Source organism: Quercus robur, chromosome 12 (assembly GCF_932294415.1).
Source record: "Quercus robur chromosome 12, dhQueRobu3.1, whole genome shotgun sequence".
NCBI lineage: Eukaryota > Viridiplantae > Streptophyta > Magnoliopsida > Fagales > Fagaceae > Quercus > Quercus robur.
In genome coordinates this window covers 26,007,144-26,024,662 of record NC_065545.1, presented here as the reverse complement: position 1 = coordinate 26,024,662, position 17,519 = coordinate 26,007,144, and positions in this window count along the sequence as shown.

Sequence of the window (17,519 nt, the reverse complement as noted above, 5' to 3'; positions counted from 1 at the left end):
GCTTCATTTCAAGAATAAACGGGTCAGGACAGGCCAAAAAATACAGAAGAAAAAAAATTTGCTTCCTATCCGTTCGAACCCGACCCGAGTTAGAAAATTCAAAAATAAATACAAAAAAATTCTAAAAATTAAAAAACATCAGCCAGGCTTCATTTCTAGACGAAACGGGTCAGGAAAGGCCGAACAATAGAGAAAAAAAAAAATTTCCTTCCGATCCGTTCGAACCCGACCCTAGTTAGAAAATTCAAAAATAAATGCAAACAAATTTTAAAAATTAAAAAACATCGTACAGGCTTCATTTCAAGAATAATCGGGTCAGGACAGGCCAAAAAATACAGAAGAAAAAAAATTTCCTTCCTATCCGTTCGAACCCGACCCGAGTTAGAAAATTCAAAAATAAATGCAAAAAAATTATAAAAATTAAAAAACATTAGCCAGGCTTCATTTCTAGACGAAACGGGTTAGGACAGGCCGAAAAATAGAGAAAAAAAAAATTTCCTTCCGATCCGTTCGAACCCGACCCTAGTTAGAAAATTCAAAAATAAATGCAAACAAATTTTAAAAATTAAAAAACATCGTACAGGCTTCATTTCAAGAATAAACGGGTCAGGACAGGCCAAAAAATAGAGAAGAAAAAAAATTTCCTTCCTATCCGTTCGAACCCGACCCGAGTTAGAAAATTCAAAAATAAATGCAAAAAACTTCTAAAAATTAAAAAAAATCAGCCAGGCTTCATTTCTAGACGAAACGGGTCAGGACAGGCCGAAAAATAGAGAAAAAAAAAAATTTCCTTCCTATCCGTTCGAACCCGACCCGAGTTAGAAAATTCAAAAATAAATGCAAAAAACTTCTAAAAATTAAAAAACATCAGCCAGGCTTCATTTCTAGACGAAACGGGTCAGGACAGGCCGAAAAATAGAGAAAAAAAAAAATTTCCTTCCTATCCGTTCGAACCCGACCCGAGTTAGAAAATTAAAAAGTAAATGCAAAAAAATTCTAAAAATTAAAAAACATCATCCAGGCTTCATTTCAAGACGAAACGGGTCAGGACAGGCCGAAAAATAGAGAAGAAAAAAAATTTCCTTCCGATCCGTTCGAACCCGACCCGAGTTAGAAAATTCAAAAATAAATGCAAAAAAATTCTAAAAATTGAAAAACATCACTCAGGCTTCATTTCAAGACGAAACGGGTCAGGACATGCCCAAACATAGAGAAGAAAAAAAATTTCCTTCCGATCCGTTCGAACCCGACCCAAGTTAGAAAATTCAAAAATAAATGCAAAAAAATTTTAAAAATTAAAAAACATCATACAGGCTTCATTTCAAGAATAAACGGGTCAGGACAGGCCAAAAAATAGAGAAGAAAAAAAATTTCCTTCATATCCGTTCGAACCCGACCCGAGTTAGAAAATTCAAAAATAAATGCAAAAAAAGTTTAAAAATTAAAAAACATCATACAGGCTTCATTTCAAGAATAAACGGGTCAGGATAGGCCAAAAAATAGAGAAGAAAAAAAATTTCCTTCCTATCCGTACGAAACCGACCATAGTTAGAAAATTCAAAAATAAATGCAAAAAAATTTTAAAAATTAAAAAACTTCATCCAGGCTTCATTTCAAGAATAAACGGGTCAGGACAGGCCAAAAAATAGAGAAGAAAAAAAATTTCCTTCCTATCCGTTCGAACCCGACCCGAGTTAGAAAATTCAAAAATAAATGCAAAAAACTTCTAAAAATTAAAAAACATCAGCCAGGCTTCATTTCTAGACGAAACGGGTCAGGACAGGCCGAAAAATAGAGAAAAAAAAAATTTCCTTCCTATCTGTTCGAACCCGACCCGAGTTAGAAAATTAAAATGTAAATGCAAAAAAATTCTAAAAATTAAAAAAATCATCCAGGCTTCATTTCAAGACGAAACGGGTCAGGACAGGCCGAAAAATAGAGAAGAAAAAAAATTTCCTTCCGATCCATTCGAACCCGATCCGAGTTAGAAAATTCAACAATAAATGCAAAAAAATTCTAAAAATTAAAAAAACATCGTCCAGGCTTCATTTCAAGACGAAACGGGTCAGGACAGGCCAAAAAATAGAGAAGAAAAAAAATTTCTTTCCTATCCGTTCGAACACGACCTGAGTTAGAGAATTTAAAAAGAAATGCCAAAAAAATTCTAAAAATTAAAAAACATCGTCCAGGCTTCATTTCAAGACGAAACGGGTCAGGACAAGCCGAAAAATAGAGAAGAAAAAAAATTTCCTTCCGATCCGTTCGAACACGACCCGAGTTAGAGAATTTAAAAAGAAATGCAAAAAAATTCTAAAAATTAAAAAACATCAGCCAGGCTTCATTTCAAGACGAAACGGGTCAGGATAGACCGAAAAATAGAGAAAAAAAAAATTTCCTTCCGATCCGTTCGAACCCGACCCGAGTTAGAAAATTCAAAAATAAATGCAAAAAAATTCTAAAAATTGAAAAACATCACTCAGGCTTCATTTCAAGACGAAACGGGTCGGGACAAGCCGAAAAATAGAGAAGAAAAAAAATTTCCTTCTGATCCGTTCGAACACGACCCGAGTTAGAGAATTTAAAAACAAACGCAAAAAAATTCTAAAAATTAAAAAACATCGTCCAGGCCTCATTTCAAGACGAAACGGGTCAGGACATGCTAAAAAAATAGAGAACAAAAAAAATTACATTCCTATCCGTTCGAACACGACCCGAATTAGAGAATTTAAAAAGAAATGCAAAAAAATTCTAAAAATTAAAAAACATCGTCCAGGCCTCATTTCAAGACGAAACGGATCAGGACAGGCCGAAAAATAGAGAAGAAAAAAAATTTCCTTCCGATCCGTTCGAACCCGACCCGAGTTAGAAAATTCAAAAATAAATGCAAAAAAATTCTAAAAATTGAAAAACATCACTCAGGCTTCATTTCGAGACGAAACGGGTCAGGACAGGCCCAAAAATACAGAAGAAAAAAAATTTCCTTCCGATCCGTTCGAACCCGACCCGAGTTAGAAAATTCAACAAATAAATGCAAAAAAATTCTAAAAATTAAAAAACATCATCCAGGCTTCATTTCAAAACGAAACGGGTCAGGACAGGCCGAAAAATACAGAAGAAAAAAAATTTCCTTCCTATCCGTTCGAACACGACCCGAGTTAGAGAATTTAAAAAGAAACGTAAAAAAATTCTAAAAATTAAAAAACATCGTCCAGGCCTCATTTCAAGACGAAACGGGTCAGGACATGCTAAAAAAATAGAGAACAAAAAAAATTACATTCCTATCCGTTCGAACACGACCCGAGTTAGAGAATTTAAAAAGAAATGCAAAAAAATTTTAAAAATTAGAAAACATCGTACAGGCTTCATTTCAATAATAAACGGGTCAGGACAGGCCCAAAAATACAGAAGAAAAAAAATTTCCTTCCGATCCGTTCGAACCCGACCCGAGTTAGAAAATTCAACAAATAAATGCAAAAAAATTCTAAAAATTAAAAAACATCATCCAGGCTTCATTTCAAGACGAAACGGGTCAGGACAGGCCCAAAAATACAGAAGAAAAAAAATTTCCTTCCTATCCGTTCGAACACGACCCGAGTTAGAGAATTTAAAAAGAAACGCAAAAAAATTCTAAAAATTAAAAAACATCGTCCAGGCCTCATTTCAAGACGAAACGGGTCAGGACATGCTAAAAAAATACAGAACAAAAAAAATTACATTCCTATCCGTTCGAACACGACCCGAGTTAGAGAATTTAAAAAGAAATGCAAAAAAATTTTAAAAATTAGAAAACATCGTACAGGCTTCATTTCAATAATAAACGGGTCAGGACAGGCCAAAAAATAGAGAAGAAAAACAATTTCCTTCCGATCCGTTCGAACCCGACCCGAGTTAGAAAATTCAACAAATAAATGCAAAAAAATTCTAAAAATTAAAAAACATCATCCAGGCTTCATTTCAAGACGAAACGGGTCAGGACAGGCCCAAAAATACAGAAGAAAAAAAAATTTCCTTCCGATCCGTTCGAACCCGACCCTAGTTAGAAAATTCAAAAATAAATGCAAAAAAATTTTAAAAATTAAAAAACATCGTACAGGCTTCATTTCAAGAATAAACGGGTCAGGACAGGCCAAAAAATACAGAAGAAAAAAAATTTGCTTCCTATCCGTTCGAACCCGACCCGAGTTAGAAAATTCAAAAATAAATACAAAAAAATTCTAAAAATTAAAAAACATCAGCCAGGCTTTATTTCTAGACGAAACGGGTCAGGAAAGGCCGAACAATAGAGAAAAAAAAAATTTCCTTCCGATCCGTTCGAACCCGACCCTAGTTAGAAAATTCAAAAATAAATGCAAACAAATTTTAAAAATTAAAAAACATCGTACAGGCTTCATTTCAAGAATAAACGGGTCAGGACAGGCCAAAAAATACAGAAGAAAAAAAATTTCCTTCCTATCCGTTCGAACCCGACCCGAGTTAGAAAATTCAAAAATAAATGCAAAAAAATTATAAAAATTAAAAAACATTAGCCAGGCTTCATTTCTAGACGAAACGGGTTAGGACAGGCCGAAAAATAGAGAAAAAAAAATTTCCTTCCTATCCGTTCGAACCCGACCCGAGTTAGAAAATTCAAAAGTAAATGCAAAACAATTCTAAAAATTAAAAAACATCATCCAGGCTTCATTTCAAGACGAAACGGGTCAGGACAGGCCGAAAAATAGAGAAGAAAAAAAATTTCCTTCCGATCCGTTCGAACCCGACCCGAGTTAGAAAATTCAAAAATAAATGCAAAAAAATTCTAAAAATTAAAAAACATCATCCAGGCTTCATTTCAAGACGAAACGGGTCAGGACAGGCCCAAACATAGAGAAGAAAAAAAATTTCCTTCCTATCCGTTCGAACCCGACCATAGTTAGAAAATTCAAAAATAAATGCAAAAAAATTTTAAAAATTAAAAAACTTCATCCAGGCTTCATTTCAAGACGAAACGGGTCAGGACAGGCCCAAACATAGAGAAGAAAAAAAATTTCCTTCCTATCCGTTCGAACCCGACCCGAGTTAGAAAATTCAAAAATAAATGCAAAAAACTTCTAAAAATTAAAAAACATCAGCCAGGCTTCATTTCTAGACGAAACGGGTCAGGACAGGCCGAAAAATAGAGAAAAAAAAATTTTCCTTCCTATCCGTTCGAACCCGACCCGAGTTAGAAAATTAAAAAGTAAATGCAAAAAAATTCTAAAAATTAATAAACATCATCCAGGCTTCATTTCAAGACGAAACGGGTCAGGACAGGCCGAAAAATAGAGAAGAAAAAAAATTTCCTTCCGATCCGTTCGAACCCGACCCGAGTTAGAAAATTCAAAAATAAATGCAAAAAAATTCTAAAAATTGAAAAACATCACTCAGGCTTCATTTCAAGACGAAACGGGTCAGGACATGCTCAAATATAGAGAAGAAAAAAAATTTCCTTCCGATCCGTTCGAACCCGACCCAAGTTAGAAAATTCAAAAATAAATGCAAAATAATTTTAAAAATTAAAAAACATCATACAGGCTTCATTTCAAGAATAAACGGGTCAGGACAGGCCAAAAAATAGAGAAGAAAAAAAATTTCCTTCATATCCGTTCGAACCCGACCCGAGTTAGAAAATTCAAAAATAAATGCAAAAAAATTTTAAAAATTAAAAAACATCATACAGGCTTCATTTCAAGAATAAACGGGTCAGGACAGGCCAAAAAATAGAGAAGAAAAAAAATTTCCTTCCTATCCGTACGAAACCGACCATAGTTAGAAAATTCAAAAATAAATGCAAAAAAATTTTAAAAATTAAAAAACTTCATCCAGGCTTCATTTCAAGAATAAACGGGTCAGGACAGGCCAAAAAATAGAGAAGAAAAAAAATTTCCTTCCTATCCGTTCGAACCCGACCCGAGTTAGAAAATTCAAAAATAAATGCAAAAAACTTCTAAAAATTAAAAAACATCAGCCAGGCTTCATTTCTAGACGAAACGGGTCAGGACAGGCCGAAAAATAGAGAAAAAAAAAAATTTCCTTCCTATCTGTTCGAACCCGACCCGAGTTAGAAAATTAAAATGTAAATGCAAAAAAATTCTAAAAATTAAAAAAATCATCCAGGCTTCATTTCAAGACGAAACGGGTCAGGACAGGCCTAAAAATAGAGAAGAAAAAAAATTTCCTTCCGATCCATTCGAACCCGATCCGAGTTAGAAAATTCAACAATAAATGCAAAAAAATTCTAAAAATTAAAAAACATCGTCCAGGCTTCATTTCAAGACGAAACGGGTCAGGACAGGCCAAAAAATAGAGAAGAAAAAAAATTTCTTTCCTATCCGTTCGAACACGACCTGAGTTAGAGAATTTAAAAAGAAATGCAAAAAAATTCTAAAAATTAAAAAACATCGTCCAGGCTTCATTTCAAGACGAAACGGGTCAGGACAAGCCGAAAAATAGAGAAGAAAAAAAATTTCCTTCCGATCCGTTCGAACACGACCCGAGTTAGAGAATTTAAAAAGAAATGCAAAAAAATTCTAAAAATTAAAAAACATCAGCCAGGCTTCATTTCAAGACGAAACGGGTCAGGATAGACCGAAAAATAGAGAAAAAAAAAATTTCCTTCCGATCCGTTCGAACCCGACCCGAGTTAGAAAATTCAAAAATAAATGCAAAAAAATTCTAAAAATTGAAAAACATCACTCAGGCTTCATTTCAAGACGAAACGGGTCAGGACAAGCCGAAAAATAGAGAAGAAAAAAAATTTCCTTCTGATCCGTTCGAACACGACCCGAGTTAGAGAATTTAAAAAGAAACGCAAAAAAATTCTAAAAATTAAAAAACATCGTCCAGGCCTCATTTCAAGACGAAACGGGTCAGGACATGCTAAAAAAATAGAGAACAAAAAAAATTACATTCCTATCCGTTCGAACACGACCCGAATTAGAGAATTTAAAAAGAAATGCAAAAAAATTCTAAAAATTAAAAAACATCGTCCAGGCCTCATTTCAAGACGAAACGGATCAGGACAGGCCGAAAAATAGAGAAGAAAAAAAATTTCCTTCCGATCCGTTCGAACCCGACCCGAGTTAGAAAATTCAAAAATAAATGCAAAAAAATTCTAAAAATTGAAAAACATCACTCAGGCTTCATTTCGAGACGAAACGGGTCAGGACAGGCCCAAAAATACAGAAGAAAAAAAATTTCCTTCCGATCCGTTCGAACCCGACCCGAGTTAGAAAATTCAACAAATAAATGCAAAAAAATTCTAAAAATTAAAAAACATCATCCAGGCTTCATTTCAAAACGAAACGGGTTAGGACAGGCCGAAAAATACAGAAGAAAAAAAATTTCCTTCCTATCCGTTCGAACACGACCTGAGTTAGAGAATTTAAAAAGAAACGCAAAAAAATTCTAAAAATTAAAAAACATCGTCCAGGCCTCATTTCAAGACGAAACGGGTCAGGACATGCTAAAAAAATAGAGAACAAAAAAAATTACATTCCTATCCGTTCGAACACGACCCGAGTTAGAGAATTTAAAAAGAAATGCAAAAAAATTTTAAAAATTAGAAAACATCGTACAGGCTTCATTTCAATAATAAACGGGTCAGGACAGGCCCAAAAATACAGAAGAAAAAAAATTTCCTTCCGATCCGTTCGAACCCGACCCGAGTTAGAAAATTCAACAAATAAATGCAAAAAAATTCTAAAAATTAAAAAACATCATCCAGGCTTCATTCCAAGACGAAACGGGTCAGGACAGGCCCAAAAATACAGAAGAAAAAAAATTTCCTTCCTATCCGTTCGAACACGACCCGAGTTAGAGAATTTAAAAAGAAACGCAAAAAAATTCTAAAAATTAAAAAACATCGTCCAGGCCTCATTTCAAGACGAAACGGGTCAGGACATGCTAAAAAAATACAGAACAAAAAAAATTACATTCCTATCCGTTCGAACACGACCCGAGTTAGAGAATTTAAAAAGAAATGCAAAAAAATTTTAAAAATTAGAAAACATCGTACAGGCTTCATTTCAATAATAAACGGGTCAGGACAGGCCAAAAAATAGAGAAGAAAAACAATTTCCTTCCGATCCGTTCGAACCCGACCCGAGTTAGAAAATTCAACAAATAAATGCAAAAAAATTCTAAAAATTAAAAAACATCATCCAGGCTTCATTTCAAGACGAAACGGGTCAGGACAGGCCCAAAAATACAGAAGAAAAAAAAATTTCCTTCCGATCCGTTCGAACCCGACCCTAGTTAGAAAATTCAAAAATAAATGCAAAAAAATTTTAAAAATTAAAAAACATCGTACAGGCTTCATTTCAAGAATAAACGGGTCAGGACAGGCCAAAAAATACAGAAGAAAAAAAATTTGCTTCCTATCCGTTCGAACCCGACCCGAGTTAGAAAATTCAAAAATAAATACAAAAAAATTCTAAAAATTAAAAAACATCAGCCAGGCTTCATTTCTAGACGAAACGGGTCAGGAAAGGCCGAACAATAGAGAAAAAAAAAATTTCCTTCCGATCCGTTCGAACCCGACCCTAGTTAGAAAATTCAAAAATAAATGCAAACAAATTTTAAAAATTAAAAAACATCGTACAGGCTTCATTTCAAGAATAAACGGGTCAGGACAGGCCAAAAAATACAGAAGAAAAAAAATTTCCTTCCTATCCGTTCGAACCCGACCCGAGTTAGAAAATTCAAAAATAAATGCAAAAAAATTATAAAAATTAAAAAACATTAGCCAGGCTTCATTTCTAGACGAAACGGGTTAGGACAGGCCGAAAAATAGAGAAAAAAAAATTTCCTTCCTATCCGTTCGAACCCGACCCGAGTTAGAAAATTCAAAAGTAAATGCAAAACAATTCTAAAAATTAAAAAACATCATCCAGGCTTCATTTCAAGACGAAACGGGTCAGGACAGGCCGAAAAATAGAGAAGAAAAAAAATTTCCTTCCGATCCGTTCGAACCCGACCCGAGTTAGAAAATTCAAAAATAAATGCAAAAAAATTCTAAAAATTAAAAAACATCATCCAGGCTTCATTTCAAGACGAAACGGGTCAGGACAGGCCCAAACATAGAGAAGAAAAAAAATTTCCTTCCTATCCGTTCGAACCCGACCATAGTTAGAAAATTCAAAAATAAATGCAAAAAAATTTTAAAAATTAAAAAACTTCATCCAGGCTTCATTTCAAGACGAAACGGGTCAGGACAGGCCCAAACATAGAGAAGAAAAAAAATTTCCTTCCTATCCGTTCGAACCCGACCCGAGTTAGAAAATTCAAAAATAAATGCAAAAAACTTCTAAAAATTAAAAAACATCAGCCAGGCTTCATTTCTAGACGAAACGGGTCAGGACAGGCCGAAAAATAGAGAAAAAAAAAATTTCCTTCCTATCCGTTCGAACCCGACCCGAGTTAGAAAATTAAAAAGTAAATGCAAAAAAATTCTAAAAATTAATAAACATCATCCAGGCTTCATTTCAAGACGAAACGGATCAGGACAGGCCGAAAAATAGAAAAGAAAAAAAATTTCCTTCCGATCCGTTCGAACCCGACCCGAGTTAGAAAATTCAAAAATAAATGCAAAAAAATTCTAAAAATTGAAAAACATCACTCAGGCTTCATTTCAAGACGAAACGGGTCAGGACATGCCCAAATATAGAGAAGAAAAAAAATTTCCTTCCGATCCGTTCGAACCCGACCCAAGTTAGAAAATTCAAAAATAAATGCAAAAAAATTTTAAAAATTAAAAAACATCATACAGGCATCATTTCAAGAATAAACGGGTCAGGACAGGCCAAAAAATAGAGAAGAAAAAAAATTTCCTTCATATCCGTTCGAACCCGACCCGAGTTAGAAAATTCAAAAATAAATGCAAAAAAATTTTAAAAATTAAAAAACATCATACAGGCTTCATTTCAAGAATAAACGGGGTCAGGACAGGCCAAAAAATAGAGAAGAAAAAAAATTTCCTTCCTATCCGTACGAAACCGACCATAGTTAGAAAATTCAAAAATAAATGCAAAAAAATTTTAAAAATTAAAAAACTTCATCCAGGCTTCATTTCAAGAATAAACGGGTCAGGACAGGCCAAAAAATAGAGAAGAAAAAAAATTTCCTTCCTATCCGTTCGAACCCGACCCGAGTTAGAAAATTCAAAAATAAATGCAAAAAACTTCTAAAAATTAAAAAACATCAGCCAGGCTTCATTTCTAGACGAAACGGGTCAGGACAGGCCGAAAAATAGAGAAAAAAAAAATTTCCTTCCTATCCGTTCGAACCCGACCCGAGTTAGAAAATTAAAATGTAAATGCAAAAAAATTCTAAAAATTAAAAAAATCATCCAGGCTTCATTTCAAGACGAAACGGGTCAGGACATGCCGAAAAATAGAGAAGAAAAAAAATTTCCTTCCGATCCATTCGAACTCGATCCGAGTTAGAAAATTCAACAATAAATGCAAAAAAATTCTAAAAATTAAAAAACATCGTCCAGGCTTCATTTCAAGACGAAACGGGTCAGGACAGGCCAAAAAATAGAGAAGAAAAAAAATTTCTTTCCTATCCGTTCGAACACGACCTGAGTTAGAGAATTTAAAAAGAAATGCAAAAAAATTCTAAAAATTAAAAAACATCGTCCAGGCTTCATTTCAAGACGAAACGGGTCAGGACAAGCCGAAAAATAGAGAAGAAAAAAAATTTCCTTCCGATCCGTTCGAACACGACCCGAGTTAGAGAATTTAAAAAGAAATGCAAAAAAATTCTAAAAATTAAAAAACATCAGCCAGGCTTCATTTCAAGACGAAACGGGTCAGGATAGACCGAAAAATAGAGAAAAAAAAAATTTCCTTCCGATCCGTTCGAACCCGACCCGAGTTAGAAAATTCAAAAATAAATGCAAAAAAATTCTAAAAATTGAAAAACATCACTCAGGCTTCATTTCAAGACGAAACGGGTCAGGACAAGCCGAAAAATAGAGAAGAAAAAAAATTTCCTTCTGATCCGTTCGAACACGACCCGAGTTAGAGAATTTAAAAAGAAACGCAAAAAAATTCTAAAAATTAAAAAACATCGTCCAGGCCTCATTTCAAGACGAAACGGGTCAGGACATGCTAAAAAAATAGAGAACAAAAAAAATTACATTCCTATCTGTTCGAACACGACCCGAATTAGAGAATTTAAAAAGAAATGCAAAAAAATTCTAAAAATTAAAAAACATCGTCCAGGCCTCATTTCAAGACGAAACGGATCAGGACAGGCCGAAAAATAGAGAAGAAAAAAAATTTCCTTCCGATCCGTTCGAACCCGACCCGAGTTAGAAAATTCAAAAATAAATGCAAAAAAATTCTAAAAATTGAAAAACATCACTCAGGCTTCATTTCGAGACGAAACGGGTCAGGACAGGCCCAAAAATACAGAAGAAAAAAAATTTCCTTCCGATCCGTTCGAACCCGACCCGAGTTAGAAAATTCAACAAATAAATGCAAAAAAATTCTAAAAATTAAAAAACATCATCCAGGCTTCATTTCAAGACGAAACGGGTCAGGACAGGCCCAAAAATACAGAAGAAAAAAAATTTCCTTCCTATCCGTTCGAACACGACCCGAGTTAGAGAATTTAAAAAGAAACGCAAAAAAATTCTAAAAATTAAAAAACATCGTCCAGGCCTCATTTCAAGACGAAACGGGTCAGGACATGCTAAAAAAATAGAGAACAAAAAAAATTACATTCCTATCCGTTCGAACACGACCCGAGTTAGAGAATTTAAAAAGAAATGCAAGAAAATTTTAAAAATTAGAAAACATCGTACAGGCTTCATTTCAATAATAAACGGGTCAGGACAGGCCAAAAAATAGAGAAGAAAAACAATTTCCTTCCGATCCGTTCGAACCCGACCCGAGTTAGAAAATTCAACAAATAAATGCAAAAAAATTCTAAAAATAAAAAAACATCATCCAGGCTTCATTTCAAGACGAAACGGGTCAGGACAGGCACAAAAATACAGAAGAAAAAAAAATTTCCTTCCGATCCGTTCGAACCCGACCCTAGTTAGAAAATTCAAAAATAAATGCAAAAAAATTTTAAAAATTAAAAAACATCGTACAGGCTTCATTTCAAGAATAAACGGGTCAGGACAGGCCAAAAAATACAGAAGAAAAAAAATTTGCTTCCTATCCGTTCGAACCCGACCCGAGTTAGAAAATTCAAAAATAAATACAAAAAAATTCTAAAAATTAAAAAACATCAGCCAGGCTTCATTTCTAGACGAAACGGGTCAGGAAAGGCCGAACAATAGAGAAAAAAAAAAATTTCCTTCCGATCCGTTCGAACCCGACCCTAGTTAGAAAATTCAAAAATAAATGCAAACAAATTTTAAAAATTAAAAAACATCGTACAGGCTTCATTTCAAGAATAAACGGGTCAGGACAGGCCAAAAAATACAGAAGAAAAAAAATTTCCTTCCTATCCGTTCGAACCCGACCCGAGTTAGAAAATTCAAAAATAAATGCAAAAAAATTATAAAAATTAAAAAACATTAGCCAGGCTTCATTTCTAGACGAAACGGGTTAGGACAGGCCGAAAAATAGAGAAAAAAAAATTTCCTTCCTATCCGTTCGAACCCGACCCGAGTTAGAAAATTCAAAAGTAAATGCAAAACAATTCTAAAAATTAAAAAACATCATCCAGGCTTCATTTCAAGACGAAACGGGTCAGGACAGGCCGAAAAATAGAGAAGAAAAAAAATTTCCTTCCGATCCGTTCGAACCCGACCCGAGTTAGAAAATTCAAAAATAAATGCAAAAAAATTCTAAAAATTAAAAAACATCATCCAGGCTTCATTTCAAGACGAAACGGGTCAGGACAGGCCCAAACATAGAGAAGAAAAAAAATTTCCTTCCTATCCGTTCGAACCCGACCATAGTTAGAAAATTCAAAAATAAATGCAAAAAAATTTTAAAAATTAAAAAACTTCATCCAGGCTTCATTTCAAGACGAAACGGGTCAGGACAGGCCCAAACATAGAGAAGAAAAAAAATTTCCTTCCTATCCGTTCGAACCCGACCCGAGTTAGAAAATTCAAAAATAAATGCAAAAAACTTCTAAAAATTAAAAAACATCAGCCAGGCTTCATTTCTAGACGAAACGGGTCAGGACAGGCCGAAAAATAGAGAAAAAAAAAATTTCCTTCCTATCCGTTCGAACCCGACCCGAGTTAGAAAATTAAAAAGTAAATGCAAAAAAATTCTAAAAATTAATAAACATCATCCAGGCTTCATTTCAAGACGAAACGGATCAGGACAGGCCGAAAAATAGAAAAGAAAAAAAATTTCCTTCCGATCCGTTCGAACCCGACCCGAGTTAGAAAATTCAAAAATAAATGCAAAAAAATTCTAAAAATTGAAAAACATCACTCAGGCTTCATTTCAAGACGAAACGGGTCAGGACATGCCCAAATATAGAGAAGAAAAAAAATTTCCTTCCGATCCGTTCGAACCCGACCCAAGTTAGAAAATTCAAAAATAAATGCAAAAAAATTTTAAAAATTAAAAAACATCATACAGGCATCATTTCAAGAATAAACGGGTCAGGACAGGCCAAAAAATAGAGAAGAAAAAAAATTTCCTTCATATCCGTTCGAACCCGACCCGAGTTAGAAAATTCAAAAATAAATGCAAAAAAATTTTAAAAATTAAAAAACATCATACAGGCTTCATTTCAAGAATAAACGGGGTCAGGACAGGCCAAAAAATAGAGAAGAAAAAAAATTTCCTTCCTATCCGTACGAAACCGACCATAGTTAGAAAATTCAAAAATAAATGCAAAAAAATTTTAAAAATTAAAAAACTTCATCCAGGCTTCATTTCAAGAATAAACGGGTCAGGACAGGCCAAAAAATAGAGAAGAAAAAAAATTTCCTTCCTATCCGTTCGAACCCGACCCGAGTTAGAAAATTCAAAAATAAATGCAAAAAACTTCTAAAAATTAAAAAACATCAGCCAGGCTTCATTTCTAGACGAAACGGGTCAGGACAGGCCGAAAAATAGAGAAAAAAAAAATTTCCTTCCTATCCGTTCGAACCCGACCCGAGTTAGAAAATTAAAATGTAAATGCAAAAAAATTCTAAAAATTAAAAAAATCATCCAGGCTTCATTTCAAGACGAAACGGGTCAGGACATGCCGAAAAATAGAGAAGAAAAAAAATTTCCTTCCGATCCATTCGAACCCGATCCGAGTTAGAAAATTCAACAATAAATGCAAAAAAATTCTAAAAATTAAAAAACATCGTCCAGGCTTCATTTCAAGACGAAACGGGTCAGGACAGGCCAAAAAATAGAGAAGAAAAAAAATTTCTTTCCTATCCGTTCGAACACGACCTGAGTTAGAGAATTTAAAAAGAAATGCAAAAAAATTCTAAAAATTAAAAAACATCGTCCAGGCTTCATTTCAAGACGAAACGGGTCAGGACAAGCCGAAAAATAGAGAAGAAAAAAAATTTCCTTCCGATCCGTTCGAACACGACCCGAGTTAGAGAATTTAAAAAGAAATGCAAAAAAATTCTAAAAATTAAAAAACATCAGCCAGGCTTCATTTCAAGACGAAACGGGTCAGGATAGACCGAAAAATAGAGAAAAAAAAAATTTCCTTCCGATCCGTTCGAACCCGACCCGAGTTAGAAAATTCAAAAATAAATGCAAAAAAATTCTAAAAATTGAAAAACATCACTCAGGCTTCATTTCAAGACGAAACGGGTCAGGACAAGCCGAAAAATAGAGAAGAAAAAAAATTTCCTTCTGATCCGTTCGAACACGACCCGAGTTAGAGAATTTAAAAAGAAACGCAAAAAAATTCTAAAAATTAAAAAACATCGTCCAGGCCTCATTTCAAGACGAAACGGGTCAGGACATGCTAAAAAAATAGAGAACAAAAAAAATTACATTCCTATCTGTTCGAACACGACCCGAATTAGAGAATTTAAAAAGAAATGCAAAAAAATTCTAAAAATTAAAAAACATCGTCCAGGCCTCATTTCAAGACGAAACGGATCAGGACAGGCCGAAAAATAGAGAAGAAAAAAAATTTCCTTCCGATCCGTTCGAACCCGACCCGAGTTAGAAAATTCAAAAATAAATGCAAAAAAATTCTAAAAATTGAAAAACATCACTCAGGCTTCATTTCGAGACGAAACGGGTCAGGACAGGCCCAAAAATACAGAAGAAAAAAAATTTCCTTCCGATCCGTTCGAACCCGACCCGAGTTAGAAAATTCAACAAATAAATGCAAAAAAATTCTAAAAATTAAAAAACATCATCCAGGCTTCATTTCAAGACGAAACGGGTCAGGACAGGCCCAAAAATACAGAAGAAAAAAAATTTCCTTCCTATCCGTTCGAACACGACCCGAGTTAGAGAATTTAAAAAGAAACGCAAAAAAATTCTAAAAATTAAAAAACATCGTCCAGGCCTCATTTCAAGACGAAACGGGTCAGGACATGCTAAAAAAATAGAGAACAAAAAAAATTACATTCCTATCCGTTCGAACACGACCCGAGTTAGAGAATTTAAAAAGAAATGCAAGAAAATTTTAAAAATTAGAAAACATCGTACAGGCTTCATTTCAATAATAAACGGGTCAGGACAGGCCAAAAAATAGAGAAGAAAAACAATTTCCTTCCGATCCGTTCGAACCCGACCCGAGTTAGAAAATTCAACAAATAAATGCAAAAAAATTCTAAAAATAAAAAAACATCATCCAGGCTTCATTTCAAGACGAAACGGGTCAGGACAGGCCCAAAAATACAGAAGAAAAAAAATTTTCCTTCCGATCCGTTCGAACCCGACCCTAGTTAGAAAATTCAAAAATAAATGCAAAAAAATTTTAAAAATTAAAAAACATCGTACAGGCTTCATTTCAAGAATAAACGGGTCAGGACAGGCCAAAAAATACAGAAGAAAAAAAATTTGCTTCCTATCCGTTCGAACCCGACCCGAGTTAGAAAATTCAAAAATAAATACAAAAAAATTCTAAAAATTAAAAAACATCAGCCAGGCTTCATTTCTAGACGAAACGGGTCAGGAAAGGCCGAACAATAGAGAAAAAAAAAATTTCCTTCCGATCCGTTCGAACCCGACCCTAGTTAGAAAATTCAAAAATAAATGCAAAAAAATTCTAAAAATTGAAAAACATCACTCAGGCTTCATTTCAAGACGAAACGGGTCAGGACATGCCCAAATATAGAGAAGAAAAAAAATTTCCTTCCGATCCGTTCGAACCCGACCCAAGTTAGAAAATTCAAAAATAAATGCAAAAAAATTTTAAAAATTAAAAAACATCATACAGGCTTCATTTCAAGAATAAACGGGTCAGGACAGGCCAAAAAATAGAGAAGAAACAAAATTTCCTTCATATCCGTTCGAACCCGACCCGAGTTAGAAAATTCAAAAATAAATGCAAAAAAATTTTAAAAATTAAAAAACATCATACAGGCTTCATTTCAAGAATAAACGGGTCAGGACAGGCCAAAAAATAGAGAAGAAAAAAAATTTCCTTCCTATCCGTACGAAACCGACCATAGTTAGAAAATTCAAAAATAAATGCAAAAAAATTTTAAAAATTAAAAAACTTCATCCAGGCTTCATTTCAAGAATAAACGGGTCAGGACAGGCCAAAAAATAGAGAAGAAAAAAAATTTCCTTCCTATCCGTTCGAACCCGACCCGAGTTAGAAAATTCAAAAATAAATGCAAAAAACTTCTAAAAATTAAAAAACATCAGCCAGGCTTCATTTCTAGACGAAACGGGTCAGGACAGGCCGAAAAATAGAGAAAAAAAAAAATTTCCTTCCTATCTGTTCGAACCCGACCCGAGTTAGAAAATTAAAATGTAAATGCAAAAAAATTCTAAAAATTAAAAAAATCATCCAGGCTTCATTTCAAGACGAAACGGGTCAGGATAGGCCGAAAAATAGAGAAGAAAAAAAATTTCCTTCCGATCCATTCGAACCCGATCCGAGTTAGAAAATTCAACAATAAATGCAAAAAAATTCTAAAAATTAAAAAACATCGTCCAGGCTTCATTTCAAGACGAAACGGGTCAGGACAGGCCAAAAAATAGAGAAGAAAAAAAATTTCTTTCCTATCCGTTCGAACACGACCTGAGTTAGAGAATTTAAAAAGAAATGCAAAAAAATTCTAAAAATTAAAAAACATCGTCCAGGCTTCATTTCAAGACGAAACGGGTCAGGACAAGCCGAAAAATAGAGAAGAAAAAAAATTTCCTTCCGATCCGTTCGAACACGACCCGAGTTAGAGAATTTAAAAAGAAATGCAAAAAAATTCTAAAAATTAAAAAACGTCAGCCAGGCTTCATTTCAAGACGAAACGGGTCAGGATAGACCGAAAAATAGGGAAAAAAAAAATTTCCTTCCGATCCGTTCGAACCCGACCCGAGTTAGAAAATTCAAAAATAAATGCAAAAAAATTCTAAAAATTGAAAAACATCACT